Here is a 14,112-nt window from a genome sequence, read left to right on the forward strand (position 1 = left end):
GGAACCGGAAGTCGGATCGGGATGAAATTAAATAGCCATTTACGGGGACGCAATACCTTTCATTTGAGGCCAAGTTTAGTCGAATCGGTCTAGCCATCTCCGAGAAACCGATGTGACTGTTATTCTGAATTTAGATACTTCCGCCGGGGCTTCCGGAACCGAGGATGGTGGCCAATGTGGCCAAATAGACTTTGAATGGATGTTAGTGACCCAATACTACCAATCGAAGCAGTTGTGGTCATATTTTGGAAAAATTTTCACCTTTATACATTCATTGCAGAATTTATTAAAATCGACATTTTCTGCGTGTTCGTACTTATCACCCTGTAATTCCAGAACCGGAAGTCGGATCCATTAGAAATTCAATAGCAGCCTATGGGAACGTTGCACCTTTCATTTGAGACTAAGTTTGTCAAAATCGGTTCAGCCATCTCTGAGAAAAATGAGTGACATTTTTGGTCACATACACACACATACACACACATACATACATACACACACAGACATTTGCCGAACTCGACGAACTGAATCGAATGGTATATGTCACTCGGCCCTCCGGGCCTCCGTTAAAAAGTCGGTTTTCAGAGCAATTGCAATACCTTTCTATTGAGAAAGGCAAAAAGGTGCGAAATCGGCAAAGTCCCAAAAGTCGATTTTTATAATAAATTTTTTTTCGAGATAACATAAAATCTCGACGTTTCATGCATTTTAAAGATGTTTGGCATCAAAAATACGAATTCGATTTCTGAAATTTCATGGGGTCCCCCCTTTGAAAAAAAATTTGAGTTCCGGCTTATATGGGAATTTCATATGTGACCGGACGGTTTAGTCTATATTTCCGGACCCATATAAGCGATCCGTACGAAATTTTATAGACATCTATGGGGATATTATAGCTATCATTTGGGACTAAGTTTGTGAAAATTGGCCCAACCATTTCCGGGAAACTGATGTGAGTTCGTAAATTTTGAAAGATGGCCGCTTTTCCCGGGCACTTCCGGAACCGTCTATGGTGGTCAATGTAGTCAACGAAAGTTTGGTTGGCCGTCGGTGACCTAGAACAGCAAATTTAAGTTGTTTGAGAGACATTTTAGCGAAATTTTTACCTTTTTTGCTTTCATCGGAGTATCGGTTTGAATCACAATTTGCTATGTGATCGTACGCCACAACCTGTAACTCCGGAACCGGAAGTCGGATCGGGATGAAATTAAATAGCCATTTACGGGGACGCAATACCTTTCATTTGAGGCCAAGTTTAGTCGAATCGGTCTAGCCATCTCCGAGAAACCGATGTGACTGTTATTCTGAATTTAGATACTTCCGCCGGGGCTTCCGGAACCGATGATGGTGGCCAATGTGGCCAAATAGACTTTGAATGGATGTTAGTGACCCAATACTACCAATCGAAGCAGTTGTGGTCATATTTTGGAAAAATTTTCACCTTTATACATTCATTGCAGAATTTATTAAAATCGACATTTTCTGCGTGTTCGTACTCATCACCCTGTAATTCCGGAACCGGAAGTCGGATCCATTAGAAATTCAATAGCAGCCTATGGGAACGTTGCACCTTTCATTTGAGACTAAGTTTGTCAAAATCGGTTCAGCCATCTCTGAGAAAAATGAGCGACATTTTTGGTCACATACACACACACATACACACACACATACATACATACACACATACATACACACACACAGACATTTGCCGAACTCGACGAACTGAATCGAATGGTATATGTCACTCGGCCCTGCGGGCCTCCGTTAAAAAGTCGGTTTTCAGAGCAATTGCAATACCTTTCTATTGAGAAAGGCAAAAAGGTGCGAAATCGGCAGTCCCAAAAAGTCGATTTTTATAAAAAAAATTTTTTTCGAGATAACATAAAATCTCGACGTTTCATGCATTTTAAAGATGTTTGGCATCAAAAATACGAATTCGATTTCTGAAATTTCATGTGGTCCCCCCTTTGAAAAAAAATTTGAGTTCCGGCTTTTATGGGAATTTCATATGTGACCGGACGGTTTAGTCTATATTTCCGGACCCATATAAGCGATCCGTACGAAATTTTATAGACATCTATGGGGATATTATAGCTATCATTTGGGACTAAGTTTGTGAAAATTGGCCCAACCATTTCCGGGAAACTGATGTGAGTTCGTAAATTTTGAAAGATGGCCGCTTTTCCCGGGCACTTCCGGAACCGTCTATGGTGGTCAATGTAGTCAACGAAAGTTTGGTTGGCCGTCGGTGACCTAGAACAGCAAATTTAAGTTGTTTGAGAGACATTTTAGCGAAATTTTTACCTTTTTTGCTTTCATCGGAGTATCGGTTTGAATCACAATTTGCTATGTGATCGCACGCCACAACCTGTAACTCCGGAACCGGAAGTCGGATCGGGATGAAATTAAATAGCCATTTACGGGGACGCAATACCTTTCATTTGAGGCCAAGTTTAGTCGAATCGGTCTAGCCATCTCCGAGAAACCGATGTGACTGTTATTCTGAATTTAGATACTTCCGCCGGGGCTTCCGGAACCGATGATGGTGGCCAATGTGGCCAAATAGACTTTGAATGGATGTTAGTGACCCAATACTACCAATCGAAGCAGTTGTGGTCATATTTTGGAAAAATTTTCACCTTTATACATTCATTGCAGAATTTATTAAAATCGACATTTTCTGCGTGTTCGTACTCATCACCCTGTAATTCCGGAACCGGAAGTCGGATCCATTAGAAATTCAATAGCAGCCTATGGGAACGTTGCACCTTTCATTTGAGACTAAGTTTGTCAAAATCGGTTCAGCCATCTCTGAGAAAAATGAGCGACATTTTTGGTCACATACACACACACATACACACACACATACATACATACACACATACATACACACACAGACATTTGCCGAACTCGACGAACTGAATCGAATGGTATATGTCACTCGGCCCTGCGGGCCTCCGTTAAAAAGTCGGTTTTCAGAGCAATTGCAATACCTTTCTATTGAGAAAGGCAAAACATGAAATTTTCACTGATTAATGGCTTTTAAAATGAAACTTTCTCATGTTAAGGCGTAAGCTGAAATAAAAACGGTTTTATCCACCTATCAGTTAGATGAGACATTTATTACACATATCATTGTTGTATTATGTTTGCCGAACACACGCGAAGTTGGCAAGCAACTAGATGTGAGATAAGCACAGTTTTGAGTTCTGCACGTACAACACCTCGAATAAACTGAATAAATTAAAGAAAAATAATAAAACAAGTAAAAATTTAAAATAATTCTGAAACAAAAAATAAACAAAAGTTATTCATAATATGGATATAATGATTAATATTGATTTAATAAAATAAATAAATCAAATTAGCTCAAATGAAAATCAGATCATACTAAAAAAGCTATGATATCAACAAAGTAAATTAAATTGTTTCAAGCTAATAAACTGTCACCCAATAATAAATAGAACTGACTAAACCGAATTAATAAAATGAAGAAACTGAATAAAAAATTTGAACTGGGATAAATTAACAATTTACAATATATATATATATATATATATATATATATATATATATATATATATATATATATATATATATATATATATATATATATATATATATATATATATATATATATATATATATATATATATATATATATATATATATATATATATATATATATATATATATATATATATATATATATATATATATATGGATTTAGATACGTTTTGCAACGGTTTTTCGAGTGGCAGTGTATTCATTCATAAAACGAAGAGAAACTGGACTTCCATCAAGGATGCTTTACGACGGCGAAGAAACTACGACAACTGTGGCGAAATGTTCGCTGTTTGCCAGATTCTTCTCGAGTGTTTTTTCAACTGACTCGCCAACCGCAAACGAACTCGAAAATGCCTCTCGCGACGTTCCTGCTTGTGCTGTTGATTTGGATGTGTTTACTGTCTCTGAACAAATGGTTATATCTGCAATTCGGAAAACCAAATCATCTTATGCACCCGGCCTCAGTGCTATACCTTCAACTGTATTGAAAAAAATGTTCGGACTTACTTGTAACACCACTTGCATATATTTTTAACCTATCGCTTCAGCAGCAAACGTTTCCTGAGGATTGGAAATGCTCAGTTATGTTCCCAGTATTCAAGAAAGGTGACAAACGCAACATAGCGAACTATCGCGGAATCACTTCGCTAGGAGTCGAATCTAAAGTGTTTGAATCAATTATCAACGAGGCGTTATTTTCTGCTTGTCGACACTACATTAGTACATCTCAGCACGGATTTTTCCCAGGACGTTCAGTCGAGACGAATCTCGTCTGCTTTACGTCATTTTGCACGGAACAAATGTCTAAGAAATTGCAGGTGGATACTATTTACACCGATCTAAAGGCAGCTTTTGATAGAGTTAATCATGAGATACTGATAACAAAGCTTGATAAGCTAGGGTGTTCTACTAGATTCTGCCATTGGCTTCGATCCTACCTTGTGCACCGTGAATGCGTTGTTCAAATTAACGATAATGTTTCAGAATCCTTTTTCAACACTTCCGGAGTTCCTCAAGGTAGTACGCTAGGTCCACTACTTTTTTCACTGTTCGTGAACGATGCGGTTTTCGTTCTAAGCCGCGGAGGAAAGCTGTTTTTTGCCGACTACTTAAAAATTTTTCTTGTTATACGGAATGAAGCCGATTGCCGTGAGCTATAGCATCTTATTGACACCTTTTATAGCAGGTGTGTAAGAAACATGATGGTCCTTAGCGTTGCAAAATGTTTTGTCATCAGCTATTATCGAACGAGAAATATGGTTACCTTCAACTATAACATCGCAGGAACTCTACTACAACGCGTTGACCACGTGAAGGACCTAGGAGTCATTCTTGATGATAAGCTAACGTATACTCATCATGTCTCAGCGACCATCGACAGAGCCAATCGTTTGCTGGGATTTATTTTCAAAATATCCAATGAATTTCGGGATCCTCTATGCTTCAAGGCTCTTTATTACTCATTGGTGCGCCCGCAGTTGGAATTTGCAAACGTCGTTTGGTGCCCGTATCAAGCTACATGGAGCCTTAGGATCGAAGCAGTCCAGCGTAAATTCATACGATATGCGTTACGTGAATTGCCGTGGAACGATCCATTAAACCTGCCACCATACGAGGACCGTTGTCGTCTTTTAGGACTTAATACTTTAACACGCTGGAGACATGCAGCGCAAGCTACCTTCGTGTCAAAGATTGTGCTGGCTGAATATGATGATCCGGAGCTACTAGCGCAAATCAACCTCTACGCGCCTACCCGTTCTCTTCGCCCTCGGGCCCTGCAGCATTCTGAAATGCGCAGCACTAACTACGCTGCTAATAGTCCAATTTTAGCAATGAGTCGTCGCTTCAATGAGTTTGCTGAAATTTTTGACATCGTCATGAACTCTTCGCAGTTTCGTCGTCGTGTATTGTCACTATTTTAATTATGTTTACCTTAGTTTAGTATAGTTCATTAAGACAAATTGTCAGTTGGACTTTTTTTATACAAATAAACAAATAAACAAATAAATAGCTTTGCAGTATGTACCTATTATCAGAATAAAAATAGAATTGGCTGAGTGGAAATGAATCACGTGAAGTGGAAATAAATAAATGAATTTCATCGAACGTTGTGCTTTTCATCAATCCGCGAAAATTTGTTGCTAAGAAAGTTTTCGTCTTTGCGCAACGAAAGCACAGATTGCTATCATGCAGGTTACGCATGCAACCGCTAACTAACAGGGATGCCACATTGAAATCTATGTTTCGGTCAAAAATATCGTTTTACCATCTGTGATAACTGAAACAGGAAAAAATCTGTGATAAATTTCCGAAAAATCTGTGAAAAATCACAATATTTCCAAAAATCTAGAAAAATCTGTGAAATTTCCGAAAAATCTGTGAAATTTTCATCAAAATGCCAAAAATCTGCCATCTGTACAAAAGAATCTTTGTTCAAAAGTGGGCACAAAAATCTGTGACGATGCAGAAAAATCTGTGAATATGGTAACCCTGCTAACAAATTAAATATACCTATACCTACATATTTGTCACAAACATTGAACCCAAGCGCACAAAGCAAGAAGAGTGAACGCTGATGATGATGGATAGAGCGAAAGAGACAACTAGGCAAGCGATTTTGTGTACGAATAATTGCTGAACAAATGTGTGCTGGAAACAGCGTTGCCAACTTTTTTTTAAAAAAAACTGGAACTTTTCTTAAAAAAAACTTTACAAAACTGGATGCTCAAAAAAAACCTACTTTACCCTTGTAATGTTTAAGTCAACGATCAATGAACGTAATTTGAAATAAACAGTAAGTAAGTAAGTGATATTATAGTCCAAATTAAAAAAAAATTAAAGCATTCGAATTTTAAAGTAATTGTAAAAGTTACAATCAAATTTTACTGCTTTGAAGGTTTCAATCTACACATCCACAAAATCCTAAATTTAAGACTATTTGCTAAACTTGAGGATGCGCTTAAACTTTTCTTACGATACCACTATAGCAACTAGCAGAGAATTCAACAAGTGTTCATCAAAATATTTGACACAACCACCTTTATGTTTGAGTAAAATTCATTTAAAATCGAATTAAAATGTACATTCCCGAACAGTTTTACGCACAAGTGGTAAAAAAGAGTTCATGTTACGGTGGATCAAAATCTTATTCTGGGCCACTCGGCAAATTCTATGAATCAAGTTACAATTTGTGTGAAAAATCTAAATAAATGAATATTTTAAAAACTGGTAAGATTTTTCCGATTGTCTGTTTGACTAGATGTTGTAAAAAACTGCAAGAAACCAATTTAAACTGGAAGGTTGGCATCGCTGGTTGCAAACGAGCACAATACAAAAAAGCATAGTGTTTGAACGGACAAGCTCAGTCGCGTGCGGACCATTGCACGAAAATGTATAACCTCTCTTTTCTGACAGTTCAGAGAGCTTGTTTACATTGACTTAGAATTTGAACCAGGTTTTTTGTACTGGGCGGAATCAAAAATTTTCTAACACCATGTAAACAAGCTCGCTGAACTGTCATTTTTTCGAGCATTTTTACTCATGTGACGTCATCTTGCAATGTCCCGTAGGACGGCACTGGGTAGTGTACCTCCACGGCCAGTGTAACGGACTTTTAACTCAGCTATACTGGCTGTGAAAACACACAGCGCAGTGATCTGCTCCGCCTGCCGTTCAACAGGCAACTGAGCTTGTCCGGCCAAATCCGCCATCTGCTGCTTCGTGAGTCATTACAAATTTTGTGGAACATATTTTTTTTTTGATATTTATGAAAAAATGTCATGATAACATTTATCACTCTTTGGAACTTTATTTTATTATTGTATATTTTTGTATATTTTTGAAGATTTAGAAATAAAATTTCTTCTAGAGATGTTTTCATCCAAAAAATGCTAAAATTCATTCATTCGCGTATTTTGTTAAATGTCATGCAGCGCCATCTACATAGGTTATATGATATAAGTGTCTTAGGTATAAATGCTAAAATATCAAAATAAACAACTTTAGCTCAACTTTAGACCAATTTCTACTCATCTAGATCAAAACCAAAGTTGTCAAAATTATGCTCATTTCCATCCAAGATACTTTGCTGAAGACACCTATCCTCCTGAATACATACCCAGAGCGTTCAGTCTCTACGCATCGCTCGATCGAGATAGAAGTGTTTTGTTTTCGGTCCGTTGGAAAAAGAACAGTACAGTAATCCGCGTTCAAGGTTATTTTGCCATTCTCTGCCTCTTCGAGGTTTGGACTTTTATTTTCTTTTGTGCGTGTGTTAACCGTTAGGCCACATTCCTCAACCTTTTGTTCGCAAAGTGAGGATTGAACAATAACCACCTATATAAGCTGGACTGGTGCGTCGTGGGAAACGAGTATACAGATAAGTGGAATCTACCTTTTTGATACATTCACGGCTCTTTCCCGTCTGCGCGGGTGCTGACCCCGTGCGTTGACGGTGTCGATGGCTCCCTCCCCGGATGGCCAAATGGAGATCGAGTCGACTCCTAAGGCTCTCCCCCGACCCAAACAATATCCAGAGCTCTCGACCGGTGGCCTTCTTTCGGCCCAAAACAAAATCGCTGAATCTATTACAGATTTCAAAAGACCTGACGGAACGGTTCTCGGCTGTAACCGAAATAAAAAAGGTCCGCTCAGACAGGCTGAGGGTCGTGCTAACTAACTCAAAGCAGGCAAACGATAGTGCTTGCTGTGAGCACTTTACGAAGGACTATCACGGGTATATTCCAGCTGTAAAAGTACAGTCTGAAGGCGTTGTCACCGATGAGAGTTTGACATGCGAGGATCTGCTGGAGTACGGGGTTGGCCGTTTTAGACACCGTATACTTCAGTCAGTGAAAATACTTGAGTGCAAGCGTTTGCACTCAGTAGTAGTTGCGGGGGATGGTTCAAAAAGTACCCCCAATCAAACTCTTATCGGTTGACCTTCGTTGGTACCGCTTTGTCAAATTACGTCCTCTTGCACAAGGTTCGTCTGCCTGTGCGTCTGTTTGTGCCGCGGGTCATGAATTGCACAAAGTGTAAACAATTGGGTCACACAGCCACCCATTGTAGCAATAAGGCCCGCTGTGGAAAATGCGGGGAGAATCATCTAGATGATTCGTGCAGTAAGAAAGCTGAGAAGTGTCCTTACTGTGCAGAGAATCTGCATGATATCTCGGCATGTCCCGCGTACAAACTACGCGGGGATAAACTAAAACGTTCCCTTGCGGGACGATCCGAACGTTCTTTCGCAGAAATTCTAAAGAAAGCTACGCCACCAACCTCAACAAACATCTATGCTAACATCTATGCTCACTTGCCTCCTAACGAGGGCGAGGCTGATGACCCACAAGAGGGAACATCTACTAGGGCGCCTAGAAGTTATAGGAAGAGGAGGAACATTTCCTCTCCTAAAGTTCCTTGTAAAGGCCAGAAGGTATCCCTTGACGGGGCTCCGAAAGTCACATCTATTGGAAGTGTTGCAACCAAACCGAAGTAAGTAGCTCCTGGTCTCGGAGGATTAAACTCAGAGAAGGAGTTCCCATCACTTCCTGGAACATCAAAAATCCCAAGTGTTCCTCTTTTGCAGTTCGAGAATAATCGCACTGGAATTATCAAGCTCTCGGACATTGTGGACTGGATAATAAAAACTTTCAATATAACTGATCCTATTAAAAGTCTTATGTTAGCTTTTCTCCCTACAGTAAGAACATTTTTGAAGCAGTTGACTGCTAAATGGCCCCTCCTTTCAGCGATTGTATCCTTCGATGGCTAACTCATCGAACGAGGTCACGGATTTGATCACTGTTTTACAGTGGAATTGCAAAAGTATCATCCCGAAAATCGATTCCTTCAAAATTTTAATAAATAGTTTGAGTTGCGATGCATTTGCATTGAAACTTGGTTAACTTGATATATAGATCTCAAGTTCCATGATTTTAATATTATTCGCCTCGATCGAGACACCCTTTATGAAGGAGTGCTTTTGGGGATCAAAAAGTGCTATTCCTTCTACAGAATTAACCTTCCCTCGATAACAGGTATTGAAGTTGTCGCTTGTCAAGTAACAACCAAAGGCAAAGATCTTTGCATAGCTTCCATATATATATCCCCCCCAACACCGCGATTGGGCATCGCCGGCTACATGACATCATAGAATCCCTGCCTGCACCGCGACTAGTTTTAGGCGACTTTAACTCTCACGGTACGGAATGGGGTGCCTTTATGATGATAACCTCTTTAATTCACAATACTTGCGACAACTTCAACATGACAATTCTAAACACGGGTCAAATGACACGGATTCCTGCCCCACCAGCGCGCCCAAGAGCATTAGATTTATCCCTTTGCTCGACCTCGCTACAGTTAGAATGCGCGTGGAAGGTAATCCCTGATCCCCACGGTAGCGACCATCTGCCGATCGCAGTCTCAATCAATTACGGCTCAAGGCCATTGGAAGCAATCAATATTTCGTATGACCTCACACGAAATATCGATTGGAAGAGCTATGCGGCCGCGATATCCGACAACATCGAATCTACCCAAGAATTTCCTCCGGAGGAAGAGTACAGCTTTTTGACTGGCTTGATTCTCGACAGCGCGAATCAAGCTCAGACTAAGCCAGTACCCAGCGCGAACATACAAAAACGTTCTCCCAATCCCTGGTGGGATAAAGAGTGCTCAGACGTGTACGCACAGAAGGCCGCCACGTTTAAGACCTACCCAAACGACGGGTTACCCGCTAATTTTCGACAGTACGCGAAGTTAGACAAGCGAATGAAGAGTTTGATGAAAGCTAAGAAACGCGGTTATTGGCGCCGGTTCGTCGACGGATTAACGAGAGAAACATCGATGAGCACTCTTTGGGGAACAGCCCGACGTATGCGAAACCGAAACAGTACTAATGAGAGCGTGGAATATTCAAACCGTTGGATATTCGATTTCGCCAAGAAGGTTTGTCCGGATTCCGCCCCGGCACAGAAGATTTACCGCGCCGCGTCTCCTCACGATAACGCGAACGAAACACCTTTTTCGATGGTGGAGTTCTCACTTGCTCTCTTGTCGTGTAACAATAAAGCTCCAGGGCCAGACAGAATCAAATTCAACTTGTTGAAGAATCTGCCAGACTCTGCCAAGAGACGTTTGTTAAACTTATTTAATAAGTTTTTTGAGGCTAACATTGTCCCTCATGACTGGAGGCAAGTGAAGGTCATCGCCATCCAAAAACCAGGAAAACCAGCTTCCGACCACAATTCGTATCGACCGATCGCAATGCTATCTTGTATCCGAAAGTTGTTCGAGAAAATGATCCCATCCCGCCTCGACAATTGGGTCGAAGCAAATGGCTTACTGTCAGATACACAATTTGACTTTCGCAAAGGCAAAGGGACGAACGATTGTCTTGCGTTGCTTTCAACCGAAATTCAAATGGCCTATGCTAGTAAAGAGCAGATGGCATCAGTATTACTAGATATAAAGGGGGCTTTTGATTCAGTTTCGATCAACATTCTTTCAGAGAAGCTGCACCAGCATGGTCTTTCAGCGACTTTAAACAACTTTTTACTAAACTTGTTGTCGGAAGAGCACATGCATTTTTCGCATGGTGACTTATCGACATCACGATTTAGCTACATGGGCCTTCCCCAGGGCTCATGTCTAAGCCTTATACAATTTCTACGTCAACGACATTGATGAATGTCTTGACAATTCCTGCACGTTAAGGCAACTTGCAGACGATGGCGTGGTGTCTGTTACGGGACCCAAAGCTGTCGATCTACAAGGACCATTACAGAATACCTTGGACAATTTTTCTGATTGGGCTATTAAGCTGGGTATCAAATTCTCCACGGAGAAAACTGAGCTAGTTGTATTTTCAAGGAAGCGTGAACCAGCACAACTACAGCTTCTATTAATGGGTCAAACTATCGCTCAGGTCTTCACAGTGAATTATCTAGGGGTCTGGTTCGACTCGAAAGGTACTTGGGGATGCCACAATCGGTATCTGAAACAGAAATGCCAACAAAGGATCAACTTTTTTCTTACAATAACCGGAACATGGTGGGGTGCCCACCCAGGAGACCTAATTAGGTTGTATCAAACAACGATACTGTCGGTACTGGAATACGGATGCTTCTGCTTTCGATCCGCCGCGAACATACATTTCATCAAACTCGAAAGAATTCAGTATCGTTGTTTGCGTATCGCCTTAGGGTGCATGCAGTCGACCAATACGATGAGTCTCGAAGTCCTGTCGGGCGTTCTCTCTCCCGCTGAAAATTCGATTTTGGGAACTCTCATTTCGATTTCTCATTCGATGTGATATCTTGAACCCGGTGGTGATTGAAAATTTCGAAAGGCTTGTTGAGCTCAATTCCCAGACCCGTTTTATGTCCCTGTACTTTGACTACATGGCGCAAAATATTAATCCTTCTTCTTACAATCCCAACCGTGTGCATTTCATAAATACTTCTGAATCTACTGTTTTCTTCGACACATCCATGAAAGACGAGATTAATGGAATTCCGGACCACATACGCCCACAAGTGGTTCCAAATATTTTTTATAATAAATTCCGAGAAGTCGACTGTTCTAAGATGTTTTGTACTGACGGATCAAACCTCGAAGGGTCCACTGGCTTCGGTATTTTTAATCAAAAGTTCACCGCCTCCTACAAACTCAGTGACCCCGCTTCAGTTTATGCCGCAGAACTAGCTGCAATTCAGTATACCCTTGGAGTCATTGACACATTACCCGCAGACCATTACTTCATCGTCTCGGATAGTCTGACTTCTATTGACGCTATTCGCTCGATGAAACATGGAAAGCATTCCTCGTATTTTTTGGGGAAAATACGGGAGTTACTGAGTGCTTTATCTGACAAATCTTTCCAGATTACCTTGGTGTGGGTCCCTTCTCATGGCTCCATTCCGGGCAATGAGAAGGCGGACTCCTTAGCTAAGGTGGGTGCCATTGAAGGTGACGTTTTTGGAAGACCAATTTGCTTCCACGAATTTTACAGCATTACTCATCAGAGAACCCTCGAAAGTTGGCAAACCTCGTGGAGCAATGGGGTGCTAGGAAGGTGGCTACATTCGATAGTCACTAAGGTATCGACGAAACCTTGGTTCAAGGGGATGGATGTGGGTCGTGACTTTATTCGTGTGATGTTCGTGTGGTTCAAGGGGATGGATGTGGGTCGTGACTTTATTCGTGTGATGTCCCGACTCATGGCGAACCATTACACGCTGGATGCATATCTCCGACGTATTGGGCTCGTGGAGAGTGGTATCTGCGCTTGTGGCGACGGTTATCACCATATAGAGCACATAGTCTGGGCGTGCACCGAGTACAGTTCCGCCAGGTCTCGGCTTATGGACACCCTCCGGGCCCGAGGAAGACCAACCAACGTCCCGGTTCGAGATGTGTTGGCAAGCCGCGATGTCCTCTACATGTCCCTTATATACACCTTCGTAAAAACCATCAATATCCAACTTTAACTGCCCCTTTTTCCTTATCTTTCTCAGAAGCGCTCTCTGCCACCTGTACCATACACCCACGATGGTTTGATGCGACTCCAAGGCGACACAAAACATCCCTGTCGAATGAGCCAACAAACACGGGACCTAAAGCACGAACATCACACGCACAACTCGAAATGTAGCCGATCAACATCTGAGCCGCACTACGAAATCGTCTGGAACAACCCCTGCCATCTTGAGAACGACCACCCGGAGTCCCAGTACATGATTCTTCCTGATGAAGGCCACCCTGATTCTGTAATCCATCCGTTGATCTCCCGAAGCTTGAAACTGAAATAATGTTCTCCCCCTGCCATCTTTGTCCACCCTACTTCCCCTGACTCTTATACACAGAAGTAACACCCCTTCCCCAAATATCTTCACGAAGCATTTAGGTCTTCCTGTATTTTTTAGTTTTAACTATTATATTATATGATCTCGTTGAAAATGCCCAACTCTACTACCACACAAAATAATTAATGTCCCCGAATCTTTACAAAATTTAATCACGCTCTCTAGTTATTTCTACTTTTAAGACAGTCGTAAAATTTTTCCCCCTTAGTTTAACATTATTTGATCCAATAATCTCATTGCTAAAAATGTCAAACCATATTGCCATAAAAACTAAATGACCCCTCTAATCTTACGAAAATTATATTACCCCCTTGTGTATATGTATAGCTATAAATGCGCCTTAGTTTAATTTCAGAAATCAATATGTAATCCCTTAGTTTTAAGTAATTTAAAATGTAAAACAAAACAAAATTGGCACCTGCCTTATCAAATAAACGAATTGATTAAAAAACATACCCAGAGCGCTAGAGGTTTTGAGCGTCGAAAATGACATTCTGCCCCACTGAGCGTTGGTCGTCATCATCTATGAAAACTTCACTTACTCAACAAGCCCACAGTTGAAAGCGAGGATGAAAGTGAAAGTAAAATATGTTTCTATTCTCTGGGAGAAACTTTGCCAACTTTGCTGTTTGTGACCTCCTTCTCCATTCATTTTCTTCCTGGAAGGAAGCATTGG

This window comes from Topomyia yanbarensis, chromosome 3 (genome assembly GCF_030247195.1).
Source record: "Topomyia yanbarensis strain Yona2022 chromosome 3, ASM3024719v1, whole genome shotgun sequence".
Taxonomy (NCBI): Eukaryota; Metazoa; Arthropoda; class Insecta; order Diptera; family Culicidae; genus Topomyia; species Topomyia yanbarensis.